This window comes from Ptychodera flava, chromosome 10 (assembly GCF_041260155.1).
Source record: "Ptychodera flava strain L36383 chromosome 10, AS_Pfla_20210202, whole genome shotgun sequence".
Classification (NCBI taxonomy): domain Eukaryota; kingdom Metazoa; phylum Hemichordata; class Enteropneusta; family Ptychoderidae; genus Ptychodera; species Ptychodera flava.
The window spans coordinates 12,673,018-12,686,206 of record NC_091937.1 but is presented as its reverse complement, the minus strand read 5'-3'; positions in this window follow the sequence as shown (position 1 = coordinate 12,686,206).

Here is a 13,189-nt window from a genome sequence, read left to right as displayed (position 1 = left end):
TTTCTTCGCAAAATATGAGTATGAGAATTTTTATAGAATATTTGCCATTCGTCTCTTACTATACCTTTTAGTTTTTCCCGGAAGTGCTGCCTTTCATCCTCGTTTTCATCCCCTTCAGGCCAAGCTAAGTATGTCTTGGTATTGACAAAGAACTTCAGAATGTCAGACATGTCTTTCTGGGGAACTTTCTCCAACATGATAAATACAGGTATATGTTCATCGTGAAGTGCATGTAACATCATCGAGAACGCCAATCGCATTTCCAAATCACAGTAGAACTCTTGATAAAATGTTCTGACACAATAAAGATTATTTTCCTGCTCTTTTTGATGTTGTCCTCGATATTCGTAAATATATCTTTTCCACCATGGAAATTCCTTGTGTGGACACATAGTCTTAGTTCGAGTTTATCTTCCATAAAGGGTTGGAGTTGCTCATCAATCCAGTCAGAATCTCCTTCACTAAAACTAATAAAGGCGTCGAAATCATGCTCTCTCACGTCGTCTATCCCGCAGTAGGGGGCGTGGCGCTGTTTTATCTTTTTAATTTTCTTGTAGGCATTATACAACAAATGCCAGCGTGTCTTCCAAATAATTAGACTTACAAGTAGAATAGGTAATGTAAGACGCTATTCGATGGTGATCAATAAAAATTAATGGTTTATTAGACAGAGAACTGGGTTCTTCACATTTGTATGACGTACAAATGTGCAGAACCCAGAATTTTAAGTTCACCAAAGACGAACTTAAAATCCTTGGCCGATATCATTTACTTCTTAATATACTCTTTATCACAATCACAGTTCAATGGATTATTTTCGAAGTAAAGGTCCAACAAAAAAGCCATCGGTGGGATCCAACATAGTAATATTGTCATCGCTGAGATCAATCGTTGATAATTGTGTGTTGTACTTGAATGTATTCGCTCTTACAAACGCAATTTTATTGTGAGTAAAGTCTATGTACTGCAAGTTAGTCAACTGTCGAAAGTTAAAATCACATTGAGTTGTAATTCCAGAGTGTGTAACTATTAGATATTCCAGATTTATGAATGATTGAAAGATAATTTCGTTGCTTGTTCGATTGCATTGTGTGAATATCCCTGCTATCGTATTCCGTGTAGCTAAAAGTCGCAAATCTGACATATCCTGTTTTTCTAAATCTCAAATTATAAAATTATTGAGTTTCACAATTGAATAAGATTAGGGGAAAGTGGGGCAAGTGGGCCGTCGGGGCAAGTGGGCCACTTTCTATTTTACGACAAATTGTCGTTAAAAGCGATCTCCCCCTTTACGGCAAGTTTACGTTCCAGTATACCAGACATCAGACGAATCCAGCCGATGGTGGCAACCGTCAGCAGACGCGCCGATTTCAGGTAAAAATACGTATTTTCTTCTTAGTGTTGCGTGTTTTGCTACTTGTCACGTGTCCACTAGTATGTGTAAAAGTGGCGATAACATGGATTTCGACCGTATTCTATTGATATGATTATTTCGATAAAAAATAATTATGTAAACATGACAGCGACAACGGTGCCTTTGTTTATGGCGCCAAATAATCAACGATCAATAACAGTTGTTGAATTTTTACACGATTTTTGACAGAAATCGTATTTGCTTTTTCCAATATGGCCGCCAAATTCAAATATAACGACATAAAGTGAAAACATCTCGTATTTTTCTAAGATTTTAGTATTCATATTTATCATTGTATTTTGCATCTATAAATAACTCCTCCTTGTTAACAGTACAAGTTTTGCTGCATGTATTACATTGTATGCAATAACAAGAGTCGATTATTTCCTCTCTTGATATCCTTCGGCGGCCATTTTTAAATACTTCTCGTGGGAAATACTGGTAAAACTTGAGGAGTTTGTTTATAAACTGAATATTCTCGATTACAATTTAATTCATCTATCAAAACATACATGTTATTGAATGAATATTCCATGGCAGCCTATTGAATCAGTACTGCAAGTTATATTTTACTAATATGGTGACATATTTTGTGAATGGCCCACTTACCCCAAGTACTCTGGGCAAGTGAGCCACCACATATAGTGAATTCGAAGCTGTGTACTGCCTGAAAAATTAATGTTTACTAGCGGAAGCAGCTGGCCTATAAACACACAGAAACATTCACATTGGAAATAAATGGATAAATGAAAATTAATTAATAAATAAATGAATAAATGAATTTATAAGTATACAATTATAATATCGTTTATAATAATAGAGATAATATATATTTATTTGCATAAAAGTAATTGAATAAAATATATATGTATTTATTGATGGATAAATTGATGATGTAATGAATTAATTATTCAATCAATTAAAATTATGTCTTTATTGATTTATAATCAGTTAATACATTAAATTTATTAGCTATAAATAAATAATATGTAGGTATTTAGTTTTTGTATGCATAGCATACATTTAATATTATGTGTAATATATGTGTGTGCGTATGTGGATAAATAAATATGTCTGAGTAAGAATGTGTATTTATATTGTGAGGGTAATACTGTTAATTATATGTTATATGACTATGATTTTTTATATATTTGCTCTACAACAGAACATGGTAAGAAGAAAAGACTTGCCCAAGAAGCAGGGCCTCTGAGTCCTATCTGCCATGCAAAATGCAGTCAGAGCAGTTTGCTACGACTGGTGGATAGAACGAAAATGTACAAAATGACACCATGGATCATGCGCTAATGTATTTGGTTCATCTAAATTGGAACAATTCTGCTGTTCGAACCACAGCAGCAGTGACAATGATTAAAGGGACAAAGTCACATTTATTTTGACATTATTCCAGTTATTTAAGTTTCTTGTGAAATATTATGGTATTTCTCTGCCTATTGAAATAGGTTGAATTACCCAGTTGTCTCAGCTCAACTCACACCCTGTACATGGACATAAGGCATGATTACTTCCATCATTTAATTTTTGGTAATAATCAAAATTGCTTTGTGGAAGAATTCATGCATTATAACCATGCATATGGTGAGAGTTGAACTGTAACAACTGATAATTCAGCATATTTCAGTGACCAGAGCAATACACTAATATTTCAAGTGAAATTAAAATACCAGAAATAATGTCAAAATGAGTGACTTTTTCCCTTTAAGGTGGTTGGAAAGGCTATTTTGGACCAAAACTTTATTCAGAGTAAAATTCAAATTTCAAATGTTAAAGTCAAGATGTCTGGTTACAATTTTTGGGATAACTCCCATTCTTTACATGTTCTCCGAAGAATTTAAAAATTTAAATATTTGCAGCCATGGTGTTATATTAAATTAATGGCTTGTGCAATTTTGTACAGTTCATATAACAGCATTCACGATTACGCAACATTTTGCATATTTTAAACTTTGAAAACAACTCTTTCCGCATTTTTGCTTTCCTTTGCTTTGCATTTTCAGTATACAATGATTACAGAAATATATTTCACAAAGCACTGCCCACTATGATCAATACTACTGTTACTTTGTCAGGTGACTTCATGGAGAATTATATTTCATGAAGGCTCAACCAGATTCATAGTTTGTAAGATCTGTACACAAAACGAGTGATTTATTCTAGCAACAATTTCATGTTAAAAACTGATGCAATACGTCATTTGATGGCGTAAATCGGTGATAATTCAGGCCACTGAATGACACTATACTTAAACAAAAGTAAGGTGAACTTTACTCTGAATTTTGTATGCTAGTCTGCATTGCGATTGCCATTCTGTAATGTGTAGTTCTAAGTTATGAGATGCTGTAGCCACAAAAATGCAGAGAGATGGCAAAGCACAAAAATGCTAAAGCATGGTCAGGCTGATAGTTTAGTGCTTAGTTAGATATCTGTGAGAGCTACCAGTAATTGAATCCAAATTGTTGAGCATTGCTCAGTTCTCGCGTACTATCACAATGTTTTCCAAGTTGTAAGGATACAGTTACTTATTTGAAATAAAAAATTACAATGTATTGTTATATTAATTGTAAAATTGACAAAAAATAAATAAAATATTAATGCATTAAGTGTTCTTTATAAAGATAATCATTTAAATTCATATATCTTTCAAAATAGGTGATAAATTAATATTTGTACATAGATTTGTACATCAAGCAGAAATATCAGCCTTGGGGAAAATTGCATATTATTGGTGGCCCACTTACCCCAAATAGTGGGGCAAGTGGGCCACTTCAACAAATATTTTTATTTGCATGTCATTTGCATAATAATATTTCTTTAATATCATTTATTATACCATTATATTTCATTGATCTCATTTTATATTATGACCATATTAACATGAGATTTAATGAAGTCGTTACAATTATATAAAGCAAAATACCACTAAGTGGCCCACTTGATCAAGTTGTTTTTAAGTGAGGCACGTATACATCGAGGGAATAAATGTCAAGTATAGAAACATTCATACTTGTCAAAGATAGGAAATTTATCACTTTCTCACTCATAAAAATGCGTGGATTTCTCATGTTGAGGACTTCTTTTTTATTTTAGTTACATGCACAAATCATTTCATCAGGCGGTCCTGCGTATGTGTGTTCAGAGAATGTTCCTATATTACAATGGTACTTAATAAAGCCTTCTGTACGATAAATAATTGAATAAAATTGCACACTTCATCGTGGAGCTGAGTTTCCATATAATTGACAGTCAAGTCTTCGCCATGATCATCTTGCATGACTTGACAACACCCCTGTGAGTACATATACATCTCTGTTAAAATTAAAAACGTGTCGCGTTGAAAGATTTTCAATTGTATCAATGCCCATTCCAATTGCATTGTGAAGCAAGTTTAAATTAGGTCCGGTAAACTATCAAACAAATGTTCAGTAATGAATGAAATACTATTTCCACTGAGAACTAACAGCTTGAGGGATTCTAAATTTGAGAACGTTTCACTGTCTATGTATCTCGAGAGAGGAGGTACTCTGGTATATCCACTTAAGCCTTAACATCAGAAGTTAGAACAACTCAACAAGCAATCAGCTCAAATCAAGTCTTCTTGTGCATTGTGGCTTAACAAACCCTTACATCGATTCAAATAATACGGTAACATACTTTGTTCAGTAAACTATTTTAACAGTCACATGCAAATATGCAAGGAGCTTAATCCCTTGTGTGCGTGTTACAGTAACTACTGTTTGTCGATCATTCTTTCAGTCAGGGTTTCATCGGGTCCAAATGTGGTAACCTTCTTCAAAAGTAAGACACAGCGATGCAATGGGGAAATGACGACCTTTTTCAAAACAAGCTTTTGACACGTACCAAGCTTCATATCTCGCGCCCTCAACCGGCCAACTTGCTAATTATGTAGTTCAGTGGGAGACCTATTAGCGGATATAACGAGGGAGCAATAAATCCAGGAAAATCAGGAAAACAGAAAGAGTAAAAGTTCTTAGGGGTCACGTCTTCTTTATGAAAATGTTGTTTCGACGAATGCGTTTCTCTGATACGAAAATACAATAATTTCTGATATTTTAGACAAGATATGTTGGAAGTTGTTCCCCTTAGTTACTGCTTCTTCTTGTACTTCATTTAAAGTCGTTTTGTTCACAAACTTCGATCAAAATCAGCCCCAGCTCTAGTTGTGAACCGCAATTTTTCTAAGAGCATCAACATTCATAAGTGCTGGAAACGTGCTGCAGCCGTAGACTTTACAAATATTGTTATTTGGTTGTTGGCTGTGGTTGTACATTTTCTGTGAGATTTTTTCCCACAAAATCTTAAAAAGTTGAAAACGTTTTCTATGGTCTAACTACACTGCAGTATGTCACAGCTGTACACACCACGGTAACGTCACTTCCAATGAAGCTGACATGTCAATTATGAACTACAGAGATTTTGTTCGGTCCAGGCACACTTCAAAGTGAAAGCTTAATAATCTTGTGTCACTATTTGACAAGATGAACCGGTACTGTAACGAAATCGCGACATGCATATACATTGGTCGACTTGAACTAATAAGGAGGTAGCTTTTTTATGGTGACCTACATCTAAAGATATAAAGGAATGTAGGCACGGCACATTAGAGTAAAGGAAGATGAACGAGAGGTTTTAATTAGCAGACACCTTTATTCATTGAGGCTTTAGGAACTATGTCAACTACAGAATTTTCATGCACAAGCAAAAAAAATGTCAAAATTTATTAATACCTGGACTAGCAATTTTCGAACATAGCATGGCACTGATTAAAGGTTTTAAGGATCAAATATTACATCGGTAGGTTTTGATTCTTCATAAGTGAATGATGCATCTAGTTAAGCGGAAGTTTCGGTCGTCACATCAAAATGAAGACGTCTACGTCTTAAACAGCACATCTGTGTGAAATAAAAAAAAAACATAATAATAAACAATATACAGACACATACACAAATATGTATGAAAGTCCTTTAATGCGTATTATTATAACCGATGCGATGAAATAATGCAATTTTCAAGATGTTTGTTTTTGTTTCTCGGGTCGCAAATATTCATATTTTTCAATGAAAAAGGTGTATAATTTACCTGTCGTTAGACGATTTCCTGAAAGGACCATGGGTGATATACGAATTGCTGCCAGAGACTACACTTCTCTTATTTCGCGAATTCTTACATCCCTAAAATGAAACAAAGTGAATTGAGTTAGACCTTTGATATCTAGTGTGCTCTATGTCCCATGTATACATTTATATCCAAGTCATTTCAATTTATGCAACCACAAGTTCTGCGATTACTGTGAACACAGGCATTCCAGATATTATGGACTGATGAATAAATATGGCAACTTTATGACTGTAAGAAGGACTGCATATCATGCACTTATGACAGTTAACTCTTACCAATTATGATCTTATCTTACTAATGAAGGTTAACATCCACAGATATACTGTACATCAAGTTACGATTTCTTGTAAATTGTAAAATTTTATACCTGTGAGCGGACATTTTAATGAAGGCTTAAAATAAGGACTTAGATCATTCTTGCACTTTTATTGAATTATCCGATAATGTACAAACGTTCCTAAAGTTAGTATTTCGTAGGTCTGTTGAAAAGTCATTACTAGATGTATTTTAATAATACAATTAATCACAAATATAACAGCAAAACATCACTACTGTGCTACTTTGATTTTACAGACATATGTTATGCTGTCTGTAATTTATTGTTGATAATTACCTGGTCACATCGTGTCCCCTGTTGGTTCTTCTTACAAATCACTGCAGCACAGTGGATGTACAGGTCAACATCTTCGTTCGGTCCAACGCCATCCCTATTCACAGCATAGTAGGCGTCCCATGCGTAGTGTTTTGCGAGATCATTGCTTGGACTCACGGCAAACTCGTTAGTCGTGTCTTCAAGGCAACTGTAATAGCAGAGAATAGGCACTTAAACTATGTTTTGTAGACCACTTTAAAGGTTAAACATCAAAAAGTAATTTCTCAAAGAGTGTGCATGGGTATTTACTTTACATTAATTTGGCTATACGAAATGACACAATATGTGCTTTGTACACGTTGATCTATATTCACAGGCCGACAATGATGTCGTCCTTTTTGTGTTACGATACGAATACAGGAAGATACGGATGTACGTATGTACACAGACAGACAGACACACGCACCGACTTACTGACTTACTGACATATGAATGAACAGACAGGCAGGCAGGCCAGACGGATAGCTAGATAGCTAGCTAGATAGATAGCTAGCTAGCTAGCTGGCTAGCTAGATAAATAGATAGATAGATAGATAGATAGATAGATAGATAGATAGATAGATAGATAGATAGATAGATAGCTAGCTAGCTAGCTAGCTAGCTAGCTAGATAGATAGATAGATAGATAGATAGATAGATAGATAGATAGATAGATAGATAGAGAGAGAAAGACGGGTTGATGGACAGATCGACAGACAGGCAGATAGATAGATAGACCAATTGATTGATCAATGAACAGAGAGACACACACACGTGTGAAATGGTAAATTTGGTGAATAATTGGATTGGCGAGTTGATTTTTCGATAAAAACATTCAAACTGACCCATTCGTGATCATCGGGAATCTCGTTGCAACTGCATGGGGATCGTGACTCTCAGTTGCAAAGCAGTCTTCCAAAAATAATTCTAATGATTTGTCTTCACTCTTTACAGCGATGCCGATGTACAGATAAACATCGTTGCATATCATAACGGGAAAATCCTCTTCCGGATCCAGCAGTTCGTCAAAGCTTTCATCCTTGTACAGTGTACCCTCCACAACAAACGTTCCAAAACCTAAGAATGGAACTTTTGGGGAACTGGAAATAAAAATACTACGTGAACATGTTTAAAGTATGCACAAGCTTGCTTTCTCGAGTCCGATATGAAAATTCTGTCTTCTCGGTTATTTTTATTGGAGTGGCCATGTAACCTTCGGTAAAAATATCCAATCCACAAAATTGTTTGCAACATGATTACATTGAAAATTAATGTTACATTTCCCATTATGATTTCAATCCAGTAATCCCTTGCTACAACTCCAAGGCGAAACGTAGCTTGCAATATTTGTAGATACTAGCATTAAACTTACCATGGGTTTACAATAACGTGGATAGGGGCAACTTCATATTCGGTTGGATAGGAACAGATCATCTCTAAAACTTCTATCCCTCTTGATGAGTACACAACGTTGTCATAAGAAATTGTTTTGTTGTGTGTAAGCTCCTGTAAATAATGTTGTAAAAGTGAAATAATTATGACTACCTCGTCGGCGAATCGTACTAAGGTTTTCCCGAAATTTGGAAACGTTGTGTGAAACGTAATATGTTTGAAACATGCACGAAATTCATGGGTAGCTAAGTAAATAAATTTACCATGATCATCTGTTACGCTGCTGGAAATTCAAAATTTCTACTTGCCTTCGAAGAAGTTTCGCATTCGTAAAAGTACGTTTGAAAGGTAAATAATCCCGCCTCTTCAAAACCGGTACAGTTTTCATCTCTAAGATGGAAATCCTCAGCCTCTGCATCCTCCAGTCGAAGCAAGTCAAGAAGCCATCCCTTCATCACAGTAAGACGCATGCGATCCTCTTCACAGTAAATCACATTTAAATCTGTATTGAAAAAAGGATTTCATTTAGAACATGCCTCGGGGACACAAAGTCAGACTTTCAAATTTTATCGATTCTCTTCTGATCTACCACTTGTGGGGGGCTCATTCTAATGGCCTTGATAAGGAGAAACGTTTTGATTGTATTAGTTTCTTGAAAAATATTTGTCCCCATGGAGTTAAGACGGGGATGGCGGTCATTTTGAATTTCAAATATCGGGAAATCTCAGGTAATTTGTCTCTATTGTACCAGATTTTGCATAGTGACCCGTTATCATTATTCTAGCCGAAGTGGTAAGAGAACAGTCGAAGGTTTCATTGAGAAGAGTTTTCACATGCAGTCACAATTTGGCAACGCATGTACTGCATGAAGGTAATTGAAAAAAATGTTATCTGCGTTCAGTGAGAAAACTTCAGAACAAGGAAAGCTTTAGCTGACCTTAACAGTACTTATGCTTTTCGTACTACACTACAAAATTTAGGACATGAATAAACAAACAAGGAGGCTCCATATACAACGTTAACTTTTCTTTCTAAGCTAACAATCCATGTCTTAGTTCAATTTGTGTTTCAGTGATCAGGAAGATAATGCATATTATATACATTAGTCCAACACGTATTTTGTTCTCGTTCATATCATTTAAATGGCAAGATAATAACTGTTCATATTACCTATCAATGGCGTGTATCTTTCATTTGAAGCTGTGTCCAAACTCTAGTCGTTTTCTGCAGACAATAATCGCCTTTTTGCTTTACGTTTACTTTTTAAGAAAACCGGTCACCTTCTTATAGTTGTAGAAATTACACAGAAAGTTTTATGGAATGTAAAAAGAAATAAGTCAATACTAGATTTTCGTGAGCTTTGAAGATTCGACAACCTACTGGCTTCACAATCTTCCTCGTCACTTCCATCGATGCATTGGTAATGGCCATCACATACCAGATAATTTGGAATACACTTCTCATAAGTACAGTTAAATTCGCAGGCTGTGGATGTAAATGAAACCGAAGTTGATTTCACATTTACGGAGTAGTTGACCCCTTATACGATTTCAGCTGCATTAATGAATACAGTGAAACAGAATTTAAATCCTTTATTGCAGAATACAAGTATTATCATCAGAAACTGACAATTAACCATGATTTGGTCATAAATATATTTGGTGAAAATCCAGCCAAACGTGAATGAAAATACATTTATGTGATTTAACACTTTGCTCGAATACTTTGTTTCCCATCTTGTGTTCTTTGGAATTCTTTTAATTAAATACAAAATCCTGGCGCATCATTATGGTAATTAATTAGGAGTACTCACGGCAGTTTAATTCATCACTCGCGTCCCCACAATCATTGAAGTCATTACACACCAGACTTAACGGAAGGCAGTGACCATTATCACAACGGAAGTGATCTTTGGCGTCACAGACTTTTGAGAAAGGAAGGATTTAGTTACCGCCAACACTCATGGAGAAAAAAATCATCAAGTTTTAGCCTCGAGTAAACCATTGAAATGATACAAGAATTTATAGTTCATGGCACGGGTCTCTTAGTTTTGCAGCATTTTTGAAGTACACAAAGGCGGAAATGTATTGAACCAGAAACTGTTGGTTGATATGTAGCAACGGACTTTGCTCTCCTTGGTTTGAGGCAAGATGAATAATAAACATACAAAGTTGAAAAGACAAATCATCTAGGAAAATGTGAGACACTAGACAACACATTCAGAGGGGAATAGGTGACAAGTAGATCTCTCAATGTTAGCATTTATTCGATATACTTACTACAATCTTCTTCATCAGTCCAGTCACCACAGTCATTATATCCATCGCAAACGAAGGCAGATGGTATAGAGAAACCATTGGTACAATCATACAAATCAGCATTCCCGCCTTAATTCAGAAGGTGAAAAGAGTCACACAGCTTGTTAACTCACTCACATTAAGGTAGAATGCGCCTCGGGGACAGATATTCAGCCTCTCAATCTTTTTACAAATCTTTTTTCTGATATGCCACTTTTTCGGCTCATTTACAGCTTTTGGTAAAGAGAAAATTTCATCGTCTTATTATTTTTCAAAAATCGATTATTTCATTTTTCTCCATAGAGTTACCACAGAGATGGCGGCCATTTTGAATGTAAAATCAAAATATCGATAAATCTTATGAAAACTGTATCTTTAGTACCAAAATTTGTACGGTGACCCCGCCATTTTTATTGTTGGTTTTTAAAGAGAATGTTTGAAAGATCCCTTGAGAAAAGTTTGAGCAAAAATGAAAAGTCTTTCACTTTCGAGGCGCATACGGTGCATCATGCTACTTAATCTCTACTCGTTTAGAACTGCAATAAGATAAGCCGAATGAAGACTGTTTTATGTCCCTAGCCTGCATTTTTTAACCGCTGAGATTATTATAGGTCCATCTATCAATAATTTCTCTGTCGAATATATGTTGTTCTTCCAATCGTGAGACTACCATTCAAAGATGGTAGTCTGCAATGCTTGATTTTCTATGCAGTCGAACATACTTACTGTTGCAGTTTTTTTCATCACTTCTGTCACGACAATGACGAAAGCCGTCACAACGGAAAAATGAGTCTATGCATTCTCCGTTGTCACACTGAAACAATGATTCATCTGTGCAGTCTGGAATTCAAAAAAAACATATAGGAAATACATTTACTTCTTTATTTTTATATTTTAAGTAAATGTTTGGCACATATTACCTGGACGTTTGTTTAAATGAAAAGCAAATTGTTTACTTTTCGAGAAATATCTTGCGTTAGATATACCGGGGTAACTATTCTGTGCCGCCAAGAGAGAGATAGACAACAAAAGGATAATATCAAAAATGAGCAACCAAAATATATGTTAACTCATTTTTGAAACTACCGTCAAGAATGTGTGAAAAGGTGACCATTGTAGGTATTTATAGAGATATAGGTATGTGTAGGAATTGTATAGATTAATTGTATTAAGTCGTTACCTTTATTTATTACTTGCCTCGAGCTGAACACCCCGTCTATGCTTTGAAATGCAATGAATTGAATATGAATATCTTTAAGGGGGTTACTTTGTCGGGCAATTTAGACTTGTCAACTCATTGCTCATGGTTAACCAGGCGATGAATAAGTAGGCTAAACTACTTTTTAACTAACTGTGAGAGTAAAAAGTATAATACTTCACTGCTTCTCATACTTAGTTTTTTTACGAGTTTGCTGATCTACTCGAACTTTTACAATTCCTTTCTATTCTACCACGTGTAGGGACTCAAAAGCTCTTGGTGTAAGAATGTTTTACCGTCGTAGATTTTGGCCGTGGCAGCAAACAAGATTTCACCGCGACGACGATTAAATGGCCCTCTGACTTATGTAAGATTATAATATCTAGACAAAAGCGGTAACATTCGACAGTCCAGATAATTTCAAAACTTGCGACGCTATACCATGATATTTTTCCTATCATTAGCCAATCAGCGGTAAGCGCGCCATCAGTAAACATTGTATTTCCTGGCAACCTACACATACGTACGCTTACTGTTAAACTCTATCTTGCTATAAATAAATGTATTATATATATATATATATATATATATATATATATATATATATATATATATATATCCCCGCTGCACCATATAAACACAACTTTTTCCGTATCTTGTATTATCGTAGATCCGTATCAAAAATATCGTCAGTTGTGAAGGAGGTGTTTTGCCAAACACTTGGCGTTACACATTTCAAGGGAATACGGATGTCGTTTGTTCAAATAACAATTAATCGCGCAGTATTCTGTCATAATATCGAACAGTTGTGTGGCCACTCTGTCAACACATTTTCAAAATCGTGTATCATTTTAGCCTCGCTCAGAAAGCTCTGACATCGCTTTTACTCCTTGCAAAATGCCATATGCGTACATAAACAAATAATCTTGAAAACGGTACTGCTGATAGAGATGAAGAGTATCTACACAATGAATCTCGGTGCTTAAGAGAAATCGATAAACTGGGATAGAAATGAATTGTAAATATTTCGAATATTTTTTTCACTTATCGGACTCGTTGTTAACCAGATCTTTTGCACAATACATGGATTATGTTGACAGTCG